The sequence below is a fragment of the Euleptes europaea genome, chromosome 2, assembly GCF_029931775.1.
Source record: "Euleptes europaea isolate rEulEur1 chromosome 2, rEulEur1.hap1, whole genome shotgun sequence".
Lineage (NCBI taxonomy): Eukaryota > Metazoa > Chordata > Lepidosauria > Squamata > Sphaerodactylidae > Euleptes > Euleptes europaea.
In genome coordinates, this window is record NC_079313.1 from 28,431,666 (window position 1) to 28,455,338 (window position 23,673).

Consider the following 23,673-nt stretch of genomic DNA (forward strand, 5'->3'; position numbering starts at 1 on the left):
GCAATGCATTTTTTTTCCGGAGCTAATCTTTCAGACTGATTTAGGGTTGCCAGCTCCAGGTTGGGAAATACCTGGATATTTGGGGGGGGGGGGTAGAGCCTGAAGAGGATGGTGTTTGAGGAGGGGAAGGACTTCAATGATATGATGCCATAGAGTTTACCTTTCAAAGTGGCCATATTTTCCAGGGGAACTGATCTCTGTTGCCTGGAGATGAGTTGTAATCCCAGGAGATCTCCAGCTACCACTTGGAGGTTGGCAACCCTTTGCAAGGAAACATGTACCATTTAAAGCTGATGATGTGCGCATTTTTAATTTTTTAAAAATGTGTACTCTACCTCTCCATTCCTGTTTGACATGTAAAATATTGTTATGTGTAGCCCACTTCCCCCATGGTGAGACTTCCTAGTGCTTACTAGCATTGGTTTTCTTTGGAGGCAAAAACACCAGAAGCCAAGAAGAGCACAGGTGGAAGCAAACAGGCATGTGTACAGGGTAGCACCCTGCATCAGATCCCGGAGAGAAGGAGCCTGCACTCCCAAGGTGCTTCAGCCAACACCAAGCAGTCTGTCTGCTTCTCCCTCTGTCCATTTCAGCATCTCACATGGTACATCCTTTTTCATTCTTTTACACATCTGCCCATTCATTTCTGCTGGGGGGGGGTCACCTCCTCCTATCCCCGCTGGCTGCTTGAACACAGCCATTAGGGTCCATTGAGAGGGTATCCACAATTGTTTAGAAATGTTACCATATCTGTTATGAATCGAGGCAATGGAACTGGTTTTGAGTTTGCATGAGTCAGATAAAATTGCACAGAACAAAACAGACTGAGACTTTCTGTTTTAAAAGAATCAAAAACTTTACTAATTGTTAGTTACCTACAAACTTGCTAGATTTCTCTAGCAGGAATCTATAGCTTAAAGATGGCCCTCTCTGCTCCTGAGAGGAGAGATGATCCATGCTGCTTCTGTGAAAATCTAAAAGGTTTCTCTGCCTGGGGCAGCTTCTCTTGCTGTCCTTAACAAAGAAGAGCAATTAAACATATTGAGCCTATGTGACTTGGGGCATGTAGTCAATGGTGATCTACTGACCATTTACTTAAGGTCGCAGTGAAATGACCTCATAATCTTGAGTCTATCTAAACATAAATGTAAAGAAAGTTAACCCTTTTCTATCTGACAGAAACGAAACTCGCTTCCTATACCCAACAATATCTTTTTGTCAGGTAAGGATAAACTGGGTCACAGCGATCAGGATCTGAGCTCCTTTGGCTCTGATGTCTGATTCTATGAAAGCTGCACAGTTGCTGCTGTTCTCCACATTTCCTTCTCCTTCTCATGCTCTGCTTGATTTATTGCCTGCCAGCACTGCATGGCAAGACTATTGGGGCAGAATATGACTGGGGAGAGGCATTTGGATTCCTGTTGAAAGTAATATGTTGCATGTGGGTGACGTCCACTCTGAGATGTGAATCTGGCTGCAGACACATCATCCATCCATACTGCATTACTTGCATTGGGGTGTGCAGTTGTACGCTCCCATTCATATTCTTTCCCAACTAATCAACCACACGCAACTGGGCCCAGTAGTGGTGATGTATGACTGGCCTGGTTGTTTTCAGGCCATGTGCCTACTTTCCCCCTCCCAGTCCTGTTTTGGTTCAGCACTAATCTGTATGGATCTCCTGACTTCTAATCTGGAGAACCAGGTTTGATTCCCTCCCCTCCTCCACATGAGCAGCGGATGCTAATCTGGTGAACCGGGTTGGTTTCCCCACTCCTACACACGAAGCCAGCTGGGTGACCTTGGGCTAGTTACAGCTCTCTTAGAGCTCGCTTAGCCTCACCTACCTCACAGGGTGTCTGTTGTGGGGAGGGGAAGGGAAGGGAAGGTGATTGTAAGCCGGTTTGAAAGTGGTAGAGAAAGTTGGAATATAAAAACCAGCTCTTCTCCTCCTCCTCCTCCTCCTCCTGTATTGCAAGTGTCAGATTTATGGGATCCAATGTCAGATTGCAGTACTGTGCTTTGCGATACAATCAACTACGGAGAGAAGCATGTGACAATTTTTCAGAGAATCGAAAGCACTGCCATAGACCCAGTATTGCCCAAAGAATGCACATTTGCTTTCTTGTATCAGATACTCCAGGGCTTGAAGCAAAAGGCTCATGGGCCAAAGCAGATGTGACAGTGACCAGTCTGAGAATGGAGTACCTGGTGGTTGTTTCTTTAAATACCAGTTCAGATAGAACAGGGGAAGGGGCGTGTGTGAGTTTCGCTGCCCGTATATCATTCTCCTGACCTCAGGTAGCTCTGGGGGCTGTTTCAGATTGCAGAACTGCCAGGTGGGAAGGCTTAATGCCCCCCCCCCTTGTGCTGTGGTCCTAATCGAAATTGGACCCAGTATTTCTGCTATTGAAAGAAAAATAACTGTTGGGAGCTCCATTTCTGGAACCTCCAGCATCGGAAGTTATCTCCTGGTTTCCCGAGCTGGTGGGTGCTCAGGCTCCAGAGCCCCTATAGGCACAGAATGGGGTAAGTATGGAATGCCAGAGGTCCCACCAACCGTATCGAACCTGTGGGCACATTTGATATTTTGGGAAAAGGCAGCGGGTGCCACAACAAAATAGCTGCCATGGAAGCTGAATCCGAATGGAAAATGTAAGGAAGTTCAATAAACTGTTGAGAGTATCCTCCTCTGATGCAGGCAGCTGTTTCCAAATGGTCACTGCCTGAAGACATATAAGGAATTGTCTCCTGGGCTCATCGGAAGCATTTCCTGTTTTAATTAAGCCAAGGAAAGCCAGGACTGGCTTTTTTCTTGTGAGAAGAAGAAAGTGTAACCAGGAAATGCATCTGCAGGAGCCATGATGCTCATTAGAGTTGCCAGCTTTGGGTTGGGAAATACCTGAAGTTTGGTGAAGGTTGAATCAGGGGGTCCAATTGTATGGGGTCCTGAAGGGGTTGCCCCCCTCCTTCATAGAAAAGCATGGCAAAGTTTACAATGCTTTTCTATGGAGAAGGGGGCTGACCGCTTTGGGATCCCATAAAATTGGACCCCCTGACCCAAACTTTGGGGTTAATGTAAGGAGAGTCCCTTGAAGCTACCCTGAAAATTTGGGAACTCTACCGCCAGGAGGCAGAGCGGCGGCACCACCCCCAGGCTCTTCTTGCTATGCAAGAGTTGTACTCTGCTGCTCCACTCTGCCAATAGCAGTGACTTCCTCTGGCGCAAGGAGCCTTTCTTAGATGCAAGCAGTGTGCCCTGGCCCGGAGGAAAATGCCACTGTTAGTAGAGAAGAGCAGCAAGATACCACCCTGAGGTCCTTATTTGTGCTGCTAAACTGATCTTCACTGATCTTTTGATCGTAATAAATGTTGATTGATTGATCGAGGTCCTGTTTGGAAGCATTTCATATGCCACAGCTGGTGATGTTCACTCTGATGTGTTAACCTTTTTTTATTTTTTACCGAAAGTGTAAAACAGGCTATTTTCAGAGATTATAACATACAACAAGCAGTCTTCGGTGTTGGGTAAATTTGTGGTGTGTGTGTGTGTGTGTGTGTGTGTGTGTGTGTGTGTGTGTGTGTGTGTGGAGGGACACTTGGGTATTAATCTTTGTGAGAATAGTGGAGTGACACAAATAAAAACCTGTTCCTTTTTAAAGAGGATTGATCTTTCTTTCCTTAAACTCCAATTGGCCTCTGGCCCAGTTCTCTGGTTTTCTATAATCCATCATTAATATTAAGAGTCATGAGGCACAACTGCAACTGACATCAGGGAGAAAATGTTTCTAAAGTAAGACATAACTTCAAGCATCATCGATCTCCCCCAGATACCATTTCAACCTCCAGGTAGGGCCTGGAGATCTCCCAGACAGAGATCAATTCTCTCTGGCTCCTTTGGAGGGTGGACTCTATGGCATTACACCCCACTGAGGTACCTCCACTCCCAAACCCTGGCCTCCCGAGACTTCACCCTAAAATCTCCAGGGATTTCCCAACCCAGAATTGGCAACTCTACCCCCAGAAGCCCTTATTTTAAGAACTTTACGTTATAGGGTTGCAAGCTCCAGGTTGGGAAATACCTGGAGATTTTGGGGGTGGAGCCTGAGGATGGTGGGGTTTGGGGAGGGGAGGGACTTTAATAGGGTATAATGCCATAGACTCTGCCTTTCAAAGCAGCCATTTTCTCCAGGTGAAATGTCACCTGGAGATCAGCTGCAATGGCAGGAAATCTCCATCCACCACCTGGAGGCTGGCAATCCTATTACTTTACTCTCCTATCCTTGGAAGTGAGTAGAAGGACTTCAGTGTAAAAACCAAATGGCAGGTGCCTCAGGGCACATATCAATGATTTCTGGATCATATGGCCAGTGGAATGGCATGATGTGGGAAGTAAAGATGTCCCTCCCCTGAGGAATTCATGAACTGGATTCCACCAGAGTTCAGAGATCACCCATACCATCTGGTATGTGCTGGCCTAGGCAGCCTTCTGGGCAGTGAACTTCCCTCTTTATTTCCATCATTCCGCAAAAGCGGGTGGGAGAGGGGAGAAAGAATTTGAGAGGGGGAAAAAGCCAGTTGCTGTGTCATGTTGTAATCCTATAAATCCAAAACCTGGCATTGGTTCTGTCACTACATAGCACTTTGATTGTCTTCCTTCTGCCGGTGGAATTAGGCAATTGCAAGTTCTTTGAAACAGATCTTCCTTTGAGATACCATTGTGAGCTCAACTTTGTCATCTGCGGTGTTTTTCACATTGCTGTCCTTTTACCTCTATGAGGTCAAGCAGATTTTCTTTAGTCATCATTATTTGTTCTTTAAGCCATTAGATATCAGCTGGCTATTGACCCGGGGCAGTTTCTGCTAGGCATTATACTCATTACCTGAAGGTTGGTTCTCTGCCTTCATGAGACTGGTGTGGGGGGCATGGAAACTAAAACAGACAGCATAGCCATAAAGACTGGATTTAGCCTTTGTATCACAAGTATTAAGTTTCTTCCCCCGTCATGCCCCTGTGCGCATGCGCACCTGATTGTTGGCCTTCTCTAGTAGAATGGAAGTATCTTCATGATACTTCTAGGCATATCTGTTCTACGAGAACCATTAAAGTTAGTGCCCAGAGGACAAAATTTGTTTCCCTAACCCAAAGTTGTTTCAGCCCTGACCTGGATAGTCGAGGCGAGCCTGTTCTCCTCAGATCTTGGAAGCTAAGCAGGCTGATTTTTTAAATCCGACCTTTCAAATGCCTATTCACGTTCCCGATGCAAGAGGAGAAAGTCAAACACCCCCCCCCCAGTTGCCTGCTCCTTCATTCCTTCATTTGCAGAGCCATTAGCAATAGTCGTTTGCATAGCTAAGCCATGGCTGGGATTCTGCATGCTTCCTTCAGTGAATGCTTCGATGTGGGGGAAGAGCAAATACAAAAGGTCATGTTAAAGGGGCTCTTAAGAAATGCAAAGCAGGTATGTGCCGGCTTTGCAGTGACATCTGGAATGATGGTTCAGCATGAAGAAATAAAAAAAAATGTGCAGGGCACTTCAGCCTGGAACGCGCTGCTAATTACCAAGCAATAAACAGCCCATGACTCCTTTCCATAAATCCAAACGTTCCATCAAAAATACATTGGTTTGCATTGTTGTATGATTTAAATCTCTCCCCTTTTCTTCCCTTGACCCTCTAGGTTTATGGACCTCTTTGCTCCTTATCCACCCCCAATACTTGGGTCATTTTCTGTTCTTCTTTAGGGCTTTTCCTTCCTCTTTCTGATTCCCTTTATAGTTTCAAAGTACTGGTCTTGTATCTTCTTGAGGGAAGTGCAATTAAAACAGTCAGCTTTTTAATGCAATCTTAGGGTTGCCAACTCTCACTTGGAAACTACCCAGAGATTTGGAGATGGAGCCTGGGGAAGGTGAGGCTTGGGAAGGGGAGGGACCTCAACAGGGTATAATGCCACACAGTCCACCCTCCAAAGCAGCCTTTTTCTCCAGGGGAAATGATCCCTATCATCTGGAGATCAGTTGTAATTCCTGGAGAGCTCCATCCCTCACCTTGAGGTTGGCAAATCTATGCAAGCTTGAACTCCATGTCAAACTCCCAACAGGTTACTTCCCACACTCAAGAACTGGCAAGTTAAATACACTCAGCAATGACCCCCCCCCCCGAGGAAAAACATAAGAACATAAGAAAGGCCCTGCTGGATCAGACCAAGGCCCATCAAGTCCAGCAGCCTGTTCACACAGTGGCCAACCAGGTGCCTCTAGGAAGCCACAAACAAGACGACTGCAGCAGCATTGTCCTGCCTATGTTCCACCGCACCCAAAATAATAGGCATGCTCTTCTGATACTAGAGAGAACAGGTATGCAGCATGACCAGCATCCATTCCAACTAATAGCCATGAATACCCCTTTCCTCCACGAACATGTCCACTCCCCTCTTAAAGCCCTCCAAGCTGGCAGTCATCACCACATCCTGGGGCAGGGAGTTCCACAATTTAACTATGTGTTGTGTGAAAAAAATACTTCCTTTTATCTGTTTTGAATCTCTCACCCTCCAGCCATTAACAGGACTAGATTAACAGCCATTAATGTGAAGTCGGGAGTGCTGGACAATGTGGAAACTAAACAAAAAGATCAGTAGGATATGAAAGAAACGGCAGTTTATTTTCATGCATGCTGACAGTTTCTCATGAGGACCGGTAGCCTGGTTTTATTTTTTAATGTCGTTTGGTTTTGTTGGTGTCTGAATGAACACGTGAAGTATTTCGATTTGGTTGTTATCGGTGTACAAGGCATTTTGGTAGAGTAACGGAAGCAGAAAGACAGATCTCTGCCTCAAGGAGCCGAAACTGCATTTCAGGGAGCCAGCGTGGTGTAGTGGTTAAGAGCGGTGGTTTGGAGCAGCGGACTCGGACCTGGAGAACTGGGTTCGATCCCCCACTCCTCCACATGAGCGGCGGACGCTAATCTAGTGATCCAGGTTGGTTTCCCCACTCTTCCACATGAAGCCAGCTGGGTACCTTGGGCTAGTCACAGCTCTCTTAGAGCTCTCTCAGCCCCACCTACCTCACAGGGTGTCTGTTGTGGGGAGGGGAAGGGAAGGCGATTGTAAGCCAGTTTGATTCTGCCTTTGGTAGAGAAAGTCGGCATATAAAAGCCAACTCTTCTTCTTCATCATCATCATCAGGGAAAGGGAGGAAGCAGAAGGCCTGGGTTAAGAAAGGATGAATCTAAGCAAATGATACCCTTACAATTACTTGGGCTTTGGTGCAGTTGGCGATGAGGATGAATCAAGGCATGGAAATGATGAAATGAGAGGAAGGATTTGCTAGTTGATTGCTCAGGGTGTTTCCGTTTCCCTATTCTAGGTAGAGATTTCATCGGCCACTGAATGCTTTTCCTGACCTCCCTCCCTTCACCTTTTGATGCTTCCAGCAATTTCCCTTTCTTTCTTAAGGCTGCCTAGTCATTACTTTACGGCTTCCATCTTATGCATAATTGTCTCCTTTTCCTCTTTACCCAAAAATTCTAGGGGAATCTTGTTTTGTTTTTAAAGGGTTCTCAAATGGTGGGGTATTGTCACAAGGGAGATCCTTATTTAACTATTTATTGAAAACATTTTTGGCTGCCTTTCTCCCTTGTGGAACCCAATGTGGCTTATAACATAAATAAAACAATTATAAAAAATGCAATAAAAACAATAGGAATAAAACAACAATTATAAAAACACATAAAAGGTCACAATTTAAAAACTCCAATTAGGACTGCCAATAAAAAACCCTAAACCAGTCTATTGCAATTCTAAATAAAACTGTCTTGAACTGCCTCCTGAAGATCAACAGTGAAGGGGCCAGGTGTGCCTCCCTGGGGAGATCGTTCCATAATTGTAGGGTTGCCAACCTCCAGGTGGTGGCTGGAGATCTCCTGCTATTACAACTGATCTCCAGCTAGGGTTGCCAGGTCCCTCTTCTCCTCCGGCGGGAGGCTTTTGTGTTTAAGTGCGTGTGCATGCGTGCTGACGCACGCGTGTCACTTCAGGTTTAGAACCGGAAGTGCCGCCTCACAAGGGGCCTTATACCTCTTTGTTTGAGTGGTAAAGCGGCCCTTTACCACTCAAACTAATAGGTATAAGGCCCTTCGCAAGGCGGCACTTCCGGTTCTAAACCGGAAGTGATGCGTGTGGTATGCACACGCGTGCACGTTTGCCCGCTGACCCACAGGCAGAGGCGTCAATTGCCAGGGGTTTGCCTGCCACCAGTGGGCACCTGGCAACCCTATCTCCAGCTGATAGGGATCAGTTCACCTGGAGAAAATGGCTGCTGTGGCAATTGGACTCTATGGCATTGAAGTCCCTCCCCTCCCCAAACCCCGCTCTCCTCAGGCTACGCCCCCAAAATCTCCCACTGATGGCGAAGTGGGACCTGGCAACCCTACTTTATAAATTAAGGTGTGTCCCCCCCTGTACCAAATTACTCTGGGGATTAGGTTTGAGTTTTTTCCTTGGTGAGATAAATGAGGGCTGGCCAATCAGTAGCATGCACAGGCAGCTTCTGCTGCAACTTTGCAGAACAGTTTTTTTTTTACTCCACAGTTTGACCCCTAGCAAAGAATAGGTAAATTTGGATGGAAAACAACGAGGACATTTCCAAACTGGCTGCGCTGTTCTGTGTCTAATCCCTTGAGTGTACATCTCTGAATGCTGGATCACAGCCAGTTTCAGCAAAACGAAAGACTGCCCTGTGCCCTTTTTACACATTAAAAAAAATGCTCCTTCTGTGAGAGCCTTGTTTTCTTCAAAGCAGGAAATAATTTATCAGGAGATATTTACTCACTGTTCTTTGCAGTTATCTAGGAAGTGACTGTTTTGCTTCCTTTTTGTTGAATGGTAGGAATGAATGGGAAGCTGCTATCCGACAGCCAGTGTTATCCCAAGGGAAAATTATAGTGCATTGTAAACTCAACACAGCCCACCAGGGTCCCTTCTCCAGCCTTTTGCTTCAGTCTTGTACACGCCCCCCCCCCCCACGACTTCTACCTATAGAGCTTGTATTTCATTTCTAGAAATCCCTGTGGCCAGACAGCCAAAACAAGTTGGGGAGGATTCCACCCTTGCTCTGAAATGACCACTGTAATCTTTTTCATAGGGTTGCCAGGTCCCTCTTTGCCACCCGCGGGAGATTTTTGGAGCAGAGCCTGAGGAGGGCAGGGTTTGGGGAGGGGAGGAACTTCAATGCCATAGAGTCCGATTGCCAAAGCAGCCATTTTCTCCAGGTGAACTGATCTCTATCGGTTGGAGATCAGTTGTAATAGTAGGAGATCTCGAGCTAGTACCTGGAGATTGGCAACCCTACTTATTCAGGGCAAGGCCAAGTCATCAAGTCATTATTTTAATTAATCAATTAAATATAAGATTTTGTCATTCTCAACAGGGACAATTTTGTCCAAAGATGCAAACATAGTGCTGGACTGATTTGAATCCAAACAGGACCACTCCTGTCTTGATGGCAGGAACATTTCTTAACGTTTGCTTGGTAATTTGCCTGCTTTATGCACATTGACCTTAATCCAAAAGTGCCACAGATTATGGGGTTTGAGCAGGGACCTTCACAACTCGGTTGAGCACCTTTGGCTTGGCCAGGATGTGCATAAAGATTGGGAGTCCTGTCCGACTTGCCTGTTGCACTTCAGCTTTTCCAGCCCCAGTTGCTCTTTCCAGGGACCCTGGGCCAGAGAACTCACCTGCCGGGTCTACATTCAGATAGGGTCACCATACATACACCAAAATGGTTACTCTGCATTAAGTTTTTTGCTGGATTGGGAGCCATGTAGGCAGACCAGATGGACCTCTACCCTCCAGTGCTTGGGCATGAGATGCATAATTTCTGCTCCTTCAATGGTAGCTGTGTAGAACACAGCAAAACACAGGTATATGGTACAGGCATTATCTTTTGAGGACTCACTGTGTGTTGCAAGCTTTTTAAAGGTAACAGATTCTTCTCTGAACTGCTCAGTTTGGTGCAACTCAAGCATGCCATACACAATCCAATAAATCTCAACCTATAAGCAGAGTCTGGCCAGCCTGACTCTAAAGTAAGAGAGTCACTATATTGACAATATTGGAAGCTAATTTTAGATGTTACACTAGGTACGGACTCAAAGGGAGCCAAAATGGTGGGGGTAATAAATCCCATAAGCACAGTATTGTCCCAGGTCACCTTTTTACAGTTGAGGACTCTTATTTGTTAAATTTGTGGCATACCCCATGTATGAGATTGTGGACCTGGAATGAACAGTTTGCTGCTTAAATGTGGGCTGAAGAAAGAAAAATCACCAGAGTTTGTTGGCAAAGAGGTTTGGGGCTCCTAGAATATTGGAGAAATAGAAATAGTGCTTCTTCTGTGAGTTTACTTGGTCCAAATCTGCTCATCTTGTACATTTGTAAATGAACAGTCTAAGACCAAAAAAAAAAAAGCACTATATGTCTTCACTATAGGGTTGTCCCTGGTATTTCCAGATGTTTGGAGAAGCAGGGCATGCAAGACAATTCTTACTTTCATGTCTGCCTTTCTAGGAGTGGGTCAAAGTTGTTTTCATGCACAAGGAAAGCATTTTGTGAACCAGACTTCATCAATGCACATGATTGTGCATGCGTGCATTTTTTCTGAGTCCAGGCAAAGTCTTTGTAAATGGGTCTAAGTGGAAGATGCAGCCGTTGCAGAAAGCACTGGAAGGCAAATTCCCTCTCAGGCCTGCTTGTGTTTGTCCTTGGCTCATGTTTAAGACACCTGATGCCTACAGGAAGAAATAAATATGTCAGTTGGTGTACACAGTATGCAAGCCACAATTGTAGCCTTCCTTTTCCCTCCAGCTCATGGGAAAAAATTCTCCAAGCTTGCAAACAAAGGGATCTCAAGGTACTTTTGTTACAAGTATCAACACTAGTCCTATTAAAAAAATTAATGAATTATATTTAAGGCGTTTTACAGTAATAGCATATACACTCACGCCCCACGATCCCTCCCTTCTCCTCATCCCATCAGTTGGAAAGGGAACATACTGTATTAACACATCTTTCACTCATAAATTGATGCCTTTTATCTTGGCAATTATTTATTTATTTATTTGTTTGTTTATTAGATTTTTATCCTGTCCTATCCCTACCAAAGTAGGGCTCAAATCGGCTTACAAGGACATAATCCAGTCAAATCATTGCAATATATAACATATAAAACAATTAACAATCTGTAGTACTATTATATTAGGTGCCGTGGAATACAGGCAGGATAATGCTGCTGCAGTCGTCTTGTTTGGGGGCTTCGTAGAGGCCCCTGGTTGGCCACTGTGTGAACAGACTGCTGTACTTGATGGGCCTTGGTCTGATCCAGTATGGCTTTTCTTATGTTCTTATGTACAATATAAATTAAATGATTTTAAACCAGAAAATCTAAAACCCAGATGGCTCCAACACGCCTCCATACCAGCTAGGGTTGCCAGGGCCCTCTTTGCCACTGGTGGGAGGTTTTTTTGGGTGGAGCCTGAGGAGGGCAGGGTTTGGGGAGGGGAGGGACTTCAATGCCATAGAGTCCAATTACCAAAGCGGCCATTTTCTCCAGGGGAACTGATCTCTATCGGCTGGAGATCAGTTGTAATAGCGGGAGATCTCCAGCTAGTACCTGGAGGTTGGCAACCCTAGATCTATCGCTCATGGTACTTCAGTGTTGCAGGCCAACAGAACTGAACATTCCAAGCGAAACCAAAATGACTCTCCCCTTATTAGTATAATCACCCCTTTAATCAATTCCTGATCTCATTCCCTCTTTTCAGCTCTTATCATTTGGTCATTTTTAAATTGATCTATCAGTTGCTCTGCTTCACTTTTGCATACTAACAGAACTGAAAATGGTTTTTAATTTTTTTTAAATTTCCACTGAGGATTGTCAGCTCTTGATTGGGAATTATCTGGAGATTTTGGGGGTGGAGAGGGGAGGGACTTCAATGCCATGGAATCCAATTGCCACAGTGGCCATTTTCTCCAGGTGAACTGATCTCTATCGGCTGGAGATCAGTTGTAATAGCAGGAGATCTCCAGCTAGTACCTGGAAGTTTGCAACCCTAATACCGGCAGTAGTGTTGGACATACAGGTGGGAAAGCAGGAAAGCATAAATAAAGAATAAACCAGAGATGGAACAGAGATAGAGTAGGGAGGCCAGCTTATGATGGAACCGTTGCTGCCCTAACCATTGGAGGTTCTCCAGGGGAACTGATCTCTGTTCCTGGTGGAACATTTCCATCTTGCAGGCCCTGCAGAATTTAGCTAAGTCCCATCAGGGCCCTGGTCTCACTTGACAGCGTTCCAACAGGCTGGGGCCAGAGCCAAAAAAACTCTGGCCCTCGTCGAGGACAGCCGGATGTTTCTCAGGCCAGGGACCACTAGCAGGGTATTGTTTGTTGAGTACAAAGCTCTCTGAGTAGGGTTGCCAGGTCCTACCTCTCCTCCGGCGGGAGACTTTTAAGGCACAGCTCGGGATCGCGCGGCAACGCGTGCATGCGCCGACGCGCACGCGCATCACTCCCTGTTGACAATCAGAAGTCCCGTCTCGTGAGAGGCCTTATGCCACTCAAACTCTTAGTAAGGCCCCTCGCGAGGCGGGACTTCCAGTTGTAAACCTGAAGTGACCTGCAGTGGCGTGTATGCATATGCACATTTGCCCACCGACCGTCAGCTGGTCGGCGGGCAAAGGGGCAAATTGCCGGGGGTTTGTCCGCCACCACCGGGCACCTGGCAACCCTATCTCTGAGGGGTGTATTGAGAGAGGTGGTCCCTCAGATATGATTGTCCCAGACCGTTTAGGGCCTTGTAGGTTTATACAGGACCTTAAACCTGATCCAGTATACAATCTGGAGCCAGTGCAGCTGGTGGAGCACCGTTTGGATATGTACTCTCCATGGCACAGGTAGAATGTAAACAGTTCAGGGAGGTTAGGATCCAAGCCATTATTTTCAATTATTAAATATGGAGTGGGAAAATGGGTTACTAATCCCTAACAGTCATTATTAGTGGTGCGTATTCAGCTAAAGTTAAACCGGAAAACCCCCCCCCCCCAATACCTTTTGGTGGCAATAAAGGGAAGTTTAAAAGCAGATCCTGAACAATGCCAATTTCCCCCGGCATTATTCGGGCCTCTTTGGCCCCACTGCCATTTCCCCCTCCCTCCCCCCTCTCCTTCTCCCTCCCCCCATACTTACCTGAGTCAGATCCACGCTACCTGCCAGCTCAGACCTCCATGTGGAAAACTGGTTACTAATCTCTAATGATCATTATTAGGGGTGCACATTCAGCTAAAGCTGAACTGAAAACCCCCCATGTGGAGGTCCGATCCGGCAAGCAGTGTGGAAAAGAACACCCCTGCACATAAATCTGTACTTGATCTCCACAGGAGCATAATTCACAGTGGGTAGCCGTGTTAGTCTGTTTGCAGTAGTCAAAAAGGGCAAGAGTCCAGTAGCACCTAAAAGACTAACAAAAATATTACCAATGCTGATTTCTCCACACCCATCTCTCCCCTGGACATCACAGACTCTTCTGCATATCACACCTAATCCCATCACGCCTGCTATTCACATTTACATACTGTTCCTCTACTTAAAGACCGATGGATTCACATTCTAGCTGTATCTGAAGAAGTGAGCTGTGGCTCACGAAAGCTCCTACCCTACCAGAAAATATTTTTGTTAGTCTTTAAGGTGCTACTGGACTCTTGCCCTTTTTGACTTCCACAGGAGCAGTTTTTCTCACCTCCTCCATGGAAATTTTCAATTTGTGACTTTGTACTCAGGGTCTTTCCTTTCTTCATAAGCACATCTTATTTTCTTGTCCTCTAACCTTGTCACAGTATGCAATACACAATGCTCAGTAGTTCCAAACTGTGTGATGGCTAGTATGCTGTGAGAGAGGTAAATAAATTGGTTAAAATAGTTAAAAGGTTCCTGTGAACCCAGTGAACTGTCCAAAGGGGAGGTTTTCTCCTGCATCTCTGTATGAGTTACTGTCATGGCCTTGCCTCTCAATCAGCCTCTGCTTGGAGTGGGTAATTTAGCCTCAGATTTTGGGGTTTGAGTGTTAAATTGGTTGCGTCAGTGCGGCACTTCCGGAAGTAAAACCGGAAGCGACATCATCACGTGCACGTTCCCACAGGCACCTGCAGGCGCTACTCCAGAGCAGTTGGGTGGATTGGTGGAAACCACCCACCTGGCAACCATGGAGGTGGTGGGTCTAGCTTGCTTGTGGTAACAAAATACCTTGAATGGGCTCTGAAGCCTCTGTTGGTGACATACAGCAGCCTGCTAACTCTTCCAAGGGTTGTTGGTTGTACACACCACAGTAAAGTAAACCATTTGGGAGAGAAGAAATAAGGGTCTCCTTTTTAATTTCAGAAAAACGTATGCCTCAGCTATCAGAAGTTAGCGAGACAGTGGACTTGCTGAACTGACAAGTAGCTCTGTTTAGTGGATGTCGTTTTAACTTAGGCGTTTGTGGTTTATTAGCTTGTTTGAAAGGGCAGCAGTAACATATCCACTTCTAATTAATGCATGGCATGAAAAGAATGGCGATGTTTTGCAGTAAGCTTTTTTGCAGTAAGATTGGCTTAGTGTGGAATGCAGGAGCTTTATGGATTTAGCAGCCTTTACGAGCAGCAAATGTGGGTCAAATGACAAAGCAGAGGAAACAAAAGGGAGATTGGGAGGCAATTATTAAAATTTGAACAATGGGATTGCATATGTCATAGATTCAGTTACACAGTAGATTTCACAGATTCAAGTGTTAGCAGACTGTGTTGCATAAGGAATGTATTCTGTTCATGTGCACAGCAAATTAATTATTCATACATAGATCTGGTCCCAGGAATGTGTAAAGCAAGTTGATTTGCTGTACTGTTTAACTCCTTAATGCTTGCAGAGAAAAAAAGTGAGGAAGAAACATTTCCTGAATTGAATTCAAATGATTTAAATGTCTATATAGAGGATTTTATGAATGGAGGATGTGCATGGAAATTAGCCATTGCACACATTCATCAGACATTATTGAGACTGTGTACTAAAGACCGGCAAATTTTGCACATCACTTAGCTGTGTTTGCATAATCTCTATTTGGAGACTAAGCATATTCATTGTTTGATCAATGTGTGAAGTGTGAGTTTGACTTTATGATTAAGCTTTTGACAAAATAATATTCACATTCCTTAATTAATCTGGATGTTTCCTAAATAAGCGTTCAGTAGTAGCAGTGAGACAGAGATCAGTCCCTTTCAGATGAGATTGTAAGAGCTCTGATAGAGGATCACACATTGCATTCTTTGGAATGGAAATTGCAGGCTCATTCAGCCTCAGTTTGCCTCAGGGCTGTGCTGGAAAGAGCCTTAATCCTTCCGATTTGCTATCTGAAATTGGGCTATGTGCTTTGTTGTTCACATTTAAAGGGGAAAATGTGCTTTAAAAGGACATATCTTCTCTCCTTTTAAAATGATAATAGCAAAGGGGAGAGACTAGTTTCAAATAATGAAACTAAGAGGAGTGTTGAAGATAGGACTGCCAGGTAGTTTGCTTCAGCAGGATACCACCCACTGGCAAACCCAGTTCTCTACTGCTGCTTGGTAGGGCGGGGCAGGGGGGCTAAGCGGAATATGGATCAGTTCGACATTGAAGTGGACCAGCATTATAGCATTCTCCCAAAAATATGATCCCAGAACATTGCCCAGACGTGACGACATTATTTCCAGTTTCACACTGGAAATGATGTCACATGGAACTGACACACATTTGAAAGTCCATGAATACCCTTGCCCCAAAAACTCCCATGGGCAGGCAAGCCTGATTGAATGCTGAAACCTCTTCTCCTTTCTCAGCATAGCCTCAAGGAAATTGAGGCCTCAAGTCTGCAATTTAGATTTAACAAATGAATCAAGACAAAATGATCTTCAGCTCATCTGCTTGAGCCTGAAATAGCACTTTGCAGTTTGAATGGGCAGAGAATAAGTGAGAAAGAGTGTTTCTGTCTAGAGCTAGCTGAAACTGGAGGTACAGCCTAGGGTTGCCAGGTCCTCCCTGGCCACTGATGGGATGGGGGAAGGGGGAGGGTTACCAGATCCAGGTTGGGAAAGTCCTGGGGATTTGGTGATGGAGCCTGGGGAGGACAAGGACATGTGGGGTACAATGCCATAGAGTCCCCCCAAAAAACATCCGTTTTCTCCATGGGAACTGATCTCTGTAGTCTGGAGATGAGGTGTAATTCGGGGGGGGGTGTCCCCTGGTCCCACTTGGAGGCTGGCATCCCTAGTACAGCCTGTGTGTGGGGAGTATGCTACCAAAATTATTGTCTCTGAAAATGTTAGGTAACTAAGCACTGAGCAAACAAACACTAAACATGCATTTGTGAACTGGCCTTTGGAGAACTTAATTGTGTATTTGTAGCATGATGAAACATTGTACACTGAACAAACTGTAGAAAGCAGTGCCACCTTTCTCTAACATTATAGCTGCTGTGGCTTATGTGGCATACGTTCTGGCCATTCTGGTTAGAGAAGCCACACTGCACATTGTCACACCCAGCCTCTCAAGTTTGTAGTAAAGTAGAGAGTACATGATATGAACCAGGGGACTGCCAATCCAGAAGGATTTTTTTTTCTATACCACAAATTACATCCTGTTTTCAGTTCTCTTCTATGATGATCCCAGTGCTGATAATCAGAATACAGGAGGAGAACTTACCCTACACAAAACTGGCATGAAAGGATTTTAAACAAATATTGTAGAACTCTTCAGGATTGATCTCTGTATTTTACATTGGTTAATTCTGTCCTTAGGAGAGCTACTCCTAGAAGTGGTCTTGGCAACTGATGTGCTCCTATTGCGATACCAGTCAGCACCCGCAAACAGTAGTGGAAACCAGCCCAGTATTTGGAATGTTCTTGAAGCCCAGTTTTTCAGCTGGCATGATAGTGCAGTACTCCTTGGGGGACATCCTGTTGAAACTCCACTATTATTCAGAAGACACCATGTAGAGTGAACAAATAAGCTTTATGGCTTCCAAAGTGCATGCCTCTCATTAAATCCTTTAAATTTGTCCACGTTGTGATGTTTGCTCAAATCTGTTGAACTGGTTGGAGGCCTGTTGGAGCAAGCGGGGTCCTCATTCAAGGGTCCAGTTGTGACATGTGGCTGTTTATGCACAACTACAGATAGATCAAGGACCTGGATTTTTATATCAAATTCTCCCTGGATTTTTATATCAAATTCTACCACTCAAAACGACCAGTTTGAGTGGTAAATGGCCCCTTGCGATGTGGTCCTTCTGGGTGTAAACCGGAAGTGACACGATCTTTCCTGCTCACTGCTGCTTCCACAAAACGCATTGCAGTACCCCCTTTCCCCCTTCTCCCCAGTTTAGGCGAAACACGTCACAGTCCAGAGACTGAGTAGTCCCACTATAAGCATCTATGTGGGTGCCGGGAAACACAACCATAGGGAACACCGAGCCCATGGGTGCCACATTGGGGAATCACTGCTGTATAACTTTCCCTTTTCTTTAGCCGACTGACTGTGCAATAAAGCACCTCAGAGACATATTCTCTGTCCTGCTCCTTCACTTTCCTGCTGTATTAGCAGATCTTTCCTTGGTTCGCTGAACCCCGGTAGTCCCGTTTCGTGCTTTGCTCCCCACACCTGAGTCCAGACTGCCCGCAGGAAAGTGCCATTCAATTGATTCCAGAGTCAGCCTATGTGTGGCAACAGTGTGTATAGGTGTACACATATTTCTTTGCTCATGTAGGTTAAATGCTAGTGAGTGAACTGATCCTTCTTGGAATGCCAGGAAATAAAAGCAGTGCAGGAGGAAGGCGAGGGCTGCCATAAGTCTAATGGAGTAACCCAAATAAACACCTCTGCACTGCTACCAATGGTAAGAAAGTTAGTGCAGGAATGGCTGATAGCAACAAGATTTAGCAATTAAGCCACATAAACAACATTCATAGTATAACAAGGTGTATTCAGTGCAGGAAGAAACAAGGTGAAACACACAAACTATATACAATAATGTACAAATACAATTTCAATAGTCCTCTTGGGTACAAGGATCCAAAGTCGCTACACAGACATAGTGTTCAAAACTTCATAATATCGAGGTGAAAAGGAAGACGATCGTTTCTATTTTCTTCTTCAGTTCCGTTCAACCAGGTATTTCAAAATATGCACCCGTACTTCCAAACCCAATATCGATCTCCCAGTCGGGATGCAATTCAACTATGTAGACTTCAATTTTTAGGTTCCAATAGTAGGATATTTTCTAAATCCAACATAGTTGTACAGACGTTTCAACTAGGTTAACCGTTTTCAATGTCTGTGTAGCGACTTTGGATGCTTGTACCCAAGAGGACTATTGAAAGTGTATTTGTACATTATTGTATATAGTTTGTGTGTTTCACCTTGTTTCTTCCTGCACTGAATACACCTTGTTATACTATGAATGTTGTTTATGTGGCTTAATTGCTAAATCTTGTTGCTATATGTCTAATGGGGGCAGGAGATCTGGGGAAAAAAGATTAAAAAAAACAACGCTTTTGGCAATGATGTGGTGTCACATCCGGGAAAAAACTGAAAGTGATGTTGCACCTTTCTAGGAGTCGCTGGAAACTTTAAGGTAAAACCATAGAGTTTTTGACGATTCCTATGGAGAACTGATGTCACTTCTAGGGAAAACCTGGAAACGCCCCCCCACATCTGCCACTGGTTGCTAGGCCATGCCTACAGCCCACCAGGAAATTGCCTGGTCATTATAATGGCCAGTCTGTTTTTGTCCGCGAGGTACCTATTTTAATGAGCTTTCTGAAAGAAAGAGAAAGAAAGAAAGAAAGAAAGAAAGAAAGAAAGAAAGAAAGAAAGAAAGAAAGAAAGAAAGAAAGAAACTGAATACCATCCTGTATGTTCTCTCTCTCGAAGCTGGGAGAACATAACGATGGAATTGTTTGTAGGCTGTACATTCAAGTATATAAATCTAAATTACAAGCCAAGAACAATTCGGTGCTCTAAACAGGTAACAATGAACCAAACTTTGATTGCTTTCTCCTGCGTGCCTCCCTGTTTCACACACACACAGCACGCTGCCACCAACTTGCATGGTGGGCAAGCTGTGGGTGAGGGGGAATGGACTCCCCCAAATGCATGTGCACTTCAGTGTGCTTAGCAGGCTGCTATCATGCAAGAGAAGTAAAAATAGACCACTGTGCTTGACACAAGTGATAAGGACATGCCACAGGGCAGGAAAGAAACAAGATGGGTGTTTGTAGCATGTCAATACAATAACCAGTCATCACGGTACACCAATGACCTTTTTAATTTAAATTGGACATTGGGGGTGAGAGGGGTTTTAAGTGCCTTTCGGACATGCCAAAAATAAGAATCAGATGTGCAATGTGGAAGAAGCAGTGTTAGATATAGCCCACCCTTGCTCCTCAGACTAGGGTTGCCAGGTCCCTCTCTGCCATCGGCAGGAAGTTTTTGGGGTGGAGCCTGAGGAGGGTGGGGTTTGGGGAGGGGAGGGACTTCAATGCCATAGAGTCCAATTGCCAAAGCTGCCATTTTCTCCAGGTGAACTGATGTCTATCGGCTGGAGATCAGTTGTAACAGCAGGAGATCTGCTATTACCTGGAGGTTGGGGGAGAAACAGGCACCTCTATACTAATACCAAAGGTTAGGAAAACAGTATAGGAGCGAAAAACATTTATAAACAAGGTGCAATTTTTATATAAGCTACTGAGATTCCTATAAACATACAGTGTACAAATATGCTGCATGATGTGAAGTACCTTTTGGACGTCTTATAGTAACCTGATTTATACTTACCCTATGAGGGATATGAAAATCATTGTGTATGACTATACACTTTTTAGAAGCTATTCTCTGAAGGACTGAAGAAGGATTCTACACTATTGTGAATTTGAAACGGACGTATCCTATTGAAGATTGTGGCTTCTTATTCATCTGAAAATTGAACTTGAACTTATACATACTTGGTACTCTGCTGAGACCTTTGAAAGATTTTTTGCTCCTTTATTGTATATTTTGTACATACTATGTGTTGGTTATAGTGTGATTACCTGGAGGTTGGCAACCCTACCTCAGACATCGGGGGGGGCATATCAAAAGGGTTATTCCACTTTATCCTCAGAACAACCCTGTGAGGTGGGTCAGTGGTTTTTGGGCCTGCCGGCCATTAGGTACCTCCTTAATGTAAGGTTTGAATCCTGTTTGCTGCTACCACATTGTTTTAAGGGCCTGTGGGAGAAATCGAGGATCTGGGACTTTATCCTTAGGCCAGAGCGGGCAACATAAAACAACGGTCCTTTGCTCGCTGTCAGAAAGGGCTGGCCAAAATCCCGAATGCCCCCATCCCCACCCTGAGTTCTAAATGCTGCCAAGATTTGTACATTGCTCCCAGCAGAGTATTATAGCCCCAGTTAAGAACCACTGGTTTAAACTACATACAGATATATATAAATCAAACAGTGTGTCTCTGAGGAAACATACTCACCATATTGTTGCCAGATGAACAATTTTCTTTCCAGGGCTACATTCAGTGAAAACTGGTTTTGCTGCTTTGCTGCAGAAGCTACGTGAACAGCTGAATGACATCAAAGGTCCACCTCCCCTTTCCCTGGAGCAGTTTTGAAACTCTTTTAAAATGCACCCCCCTTTCAAATGAAGCTATGACCCAAACGTTTCAATGAATAAAATGCTTAAAAAATTTAAATGGGAAATAGGTGGAGCAGCAGAGCTGTTGATGGAAATCAGCGTTTAAAAATCACTGAGAAGTATGTCTGTGGAATGTGTTGCGAAAGCAGGCAGGAAGGCAATTATGGTTCTGGGTGGAAACAAGCCGGCGGCGAGTGCCGTTTTAACAGTATGTCTTGCATTCACCCAATAACTGATCTGAGATAATGTAAACTCGTATAAATAGTCTATTAATGATTATGTGGATAAGAATATCTGACAGATCTTGTACTGTACCCTGTAGTTAGATACAAAAAAAAAAAAAGATTCTCATATAAAGCTACCTGGCTGCTTTGGCATTTACGCAGACCAAGGCTGCAATCTTGTGCACACTTATGAGAGGGCAAGTCCCATAGATCTGTCAGACTTACTTCTGAGTAAACATACATAAGCACTGGGCTGCACCTTTGATCAGGATTACAGCCCTGGTATTGGCAAACCACCCCGCAAACAAAGTCTGCCTAGTAAACGTCGGGATGTGATGTCACCCCATGGGTCAGGAATGACCCGGTGCTTGCACAGGGGACCTTTACCTTTTATATTCCATGAACAATAAAAATGTGTTAACGTCTGCCTGTGCATGGCAGTGTTCTACTACTCCCAAAGCACTTCTGAGTTAATTCTTTATGTAGCTGTACACATTCTTATATTGCCAGCATTTTATATTACATAATTTGCATATGCAAAAGCAAAGCTTTTAACCGTGTGGATCAAGAAAAGCTATGGTTGGTTTTAAAAGAAAAGGGCGTGCAACACCATCTGATTGTTTTGATGCCTAACCTGTACTCTGGACAAGAGGTTACTGTTAGGACAGAATATGGAGAAACAGAATGGTTTCCAATTGGCAGAGGTGTCCGACAAGGATTATTTTCTGTCCCTGGCTCTTCAATCTATATACAACACACAGCATAAGGAAAACTGGATTAGATTTAGGTGATGGTGAAGTGAAAATTGGTGGAAGGAACATTAACAATTTGATATATTAACATTATGGGCAGAAAATATTGAAGACAACTATTGGTGAAGGTTAAAGCAGGAAGTGCCAAACCAGGATGACAGCTGAACATCAGGAAGACAAAAGTAATGACTATTGGGGAATTATACAACTTTAAGGTTGATGATGAAGAAATTAAAATTGTTAAACATTTTCTATTCCTTGGCTCCAACACAGGGCTGAATCTACATTTTTAAAGGGGGCAAAAGTACAAAATGATGTCCCCCATATATTCTATACATATTTTTCTTTATATATACGTATATAATCAACAACTCTTTTAAATGATAGAATAAATTTTGTTGACCTCTATGAACTGCTAATGAAAAATTACACTTTACATTATTTTATCTATCTATAATGTTTGAATGTTCCCTCAACCCCTCTGCACCCATAAAAACCAAACCCAAGGAGAAAGTTTTTCAGCCTAGCCTCTTCCTGGACATTTTTAAAAACACAGCACACATAATTTTGACATGGGAAACACCAAACACATCCCATGCTCCTTCACAGCCTGATAAAGTACAGCCCAAGAAAAGCTATAGCTGGTAATTATGCTGCTAGAAGCTAAAATGACTAAATTGAAGCTACTGTACTTTTGTCACTGGAAAAGACAATGCTAGGAACCGTTAAAAACAGTAGGAAAAGAGGAAGACCCACCATGAGATGGATTGACTCAATCAAGAAAAAAAGTACTTAGGGAAACTAATAATTTGATTAACGGTAGAGTAAAAAGGAAGCCACTATTTTGTTTACTGGGAATCCCACAAAAAAAATATGAATAATAGTGATAGGGTTGTTTGCCAATACAGTTTTGCTGCTGCAAGAATTGTAATAGCTAAAGTTTGGAAGCAGGTACATAAACCTTCAATTGTTGACTGGAGAGAGAAATTATGGTTGTATATGAGGATGGCCAAATTAACGGAATTCCTACACGGAAATGACATGGAAGAATTAAAAAAAATATGGTCTAAGGCCGCCTCATATTGGGATAAAATGGCAAAAATGGATCTTACATTATTACTTAGCGAGTTATAGAAATTAGTTTTAATAAATTTACATTATATAGTTAATAGGTTTATTTTAAAAACTGTTTAGACACTTCTTTGGAAGTCGGGTGAAGGGTCATTTTTTGAGGTGGGCGGAAGGTGAAGGGGTATCTTTTTGCATTTAACGGTTTGGTAAATTTGAAAGTAATAATATATAAAGATACTCTTGTATTTTGTTTTTTCTTTTATTGTATTTTTTATTATTATATTGTTTTGTTTTGTGTTATAAAAAATTAATAAAAATTCATTAAAAAAGGAAGCCACGGCCCTCAGTTTGCATGACCTGAGCAAGGCTGTTAACAAGAGGATGTTTTGGAGGTCACTGATTCATAAATCAGAAGTGATTTGATGGCACTAGGGCTGTTCACCTTTTTTTGGTATTTTTTGGGTTCAGGTTCCATAAACCCGGAAATTTTCAAAAAAGCCAAATAAGGGATTCGGCTTCTTAAAATTTTCAGGTTTATTCAACCCAAACCCCCAAAATATGTGGCACAGAGCTGAACACTGGGCTCCGTGGAGGCCAGCATTCAGTTCTGCGCTGCCTGCCACATGGACTTCGGAGGCAGCAGGCCGGGGAAATCTGAAAGCCCTAGTTTTCAGATCGCTGCTGCCTGTCACCTCCGAACTTAGGGTTGCCAGCTTCAGGTTGGAAAATACCTGGAGATTTTGGGGATGGAGCCTGAGGAGGGTGGGGTTTGCGGGAGGGGAGGGACTTCAATGCCATAGAGTCCAATTGCCAAAGTGGCCATTTTCTCCAGGTGAACTGATCTCTACACAGCGCAGGCCAAGGCTTTGGGTCATTACATTTATGT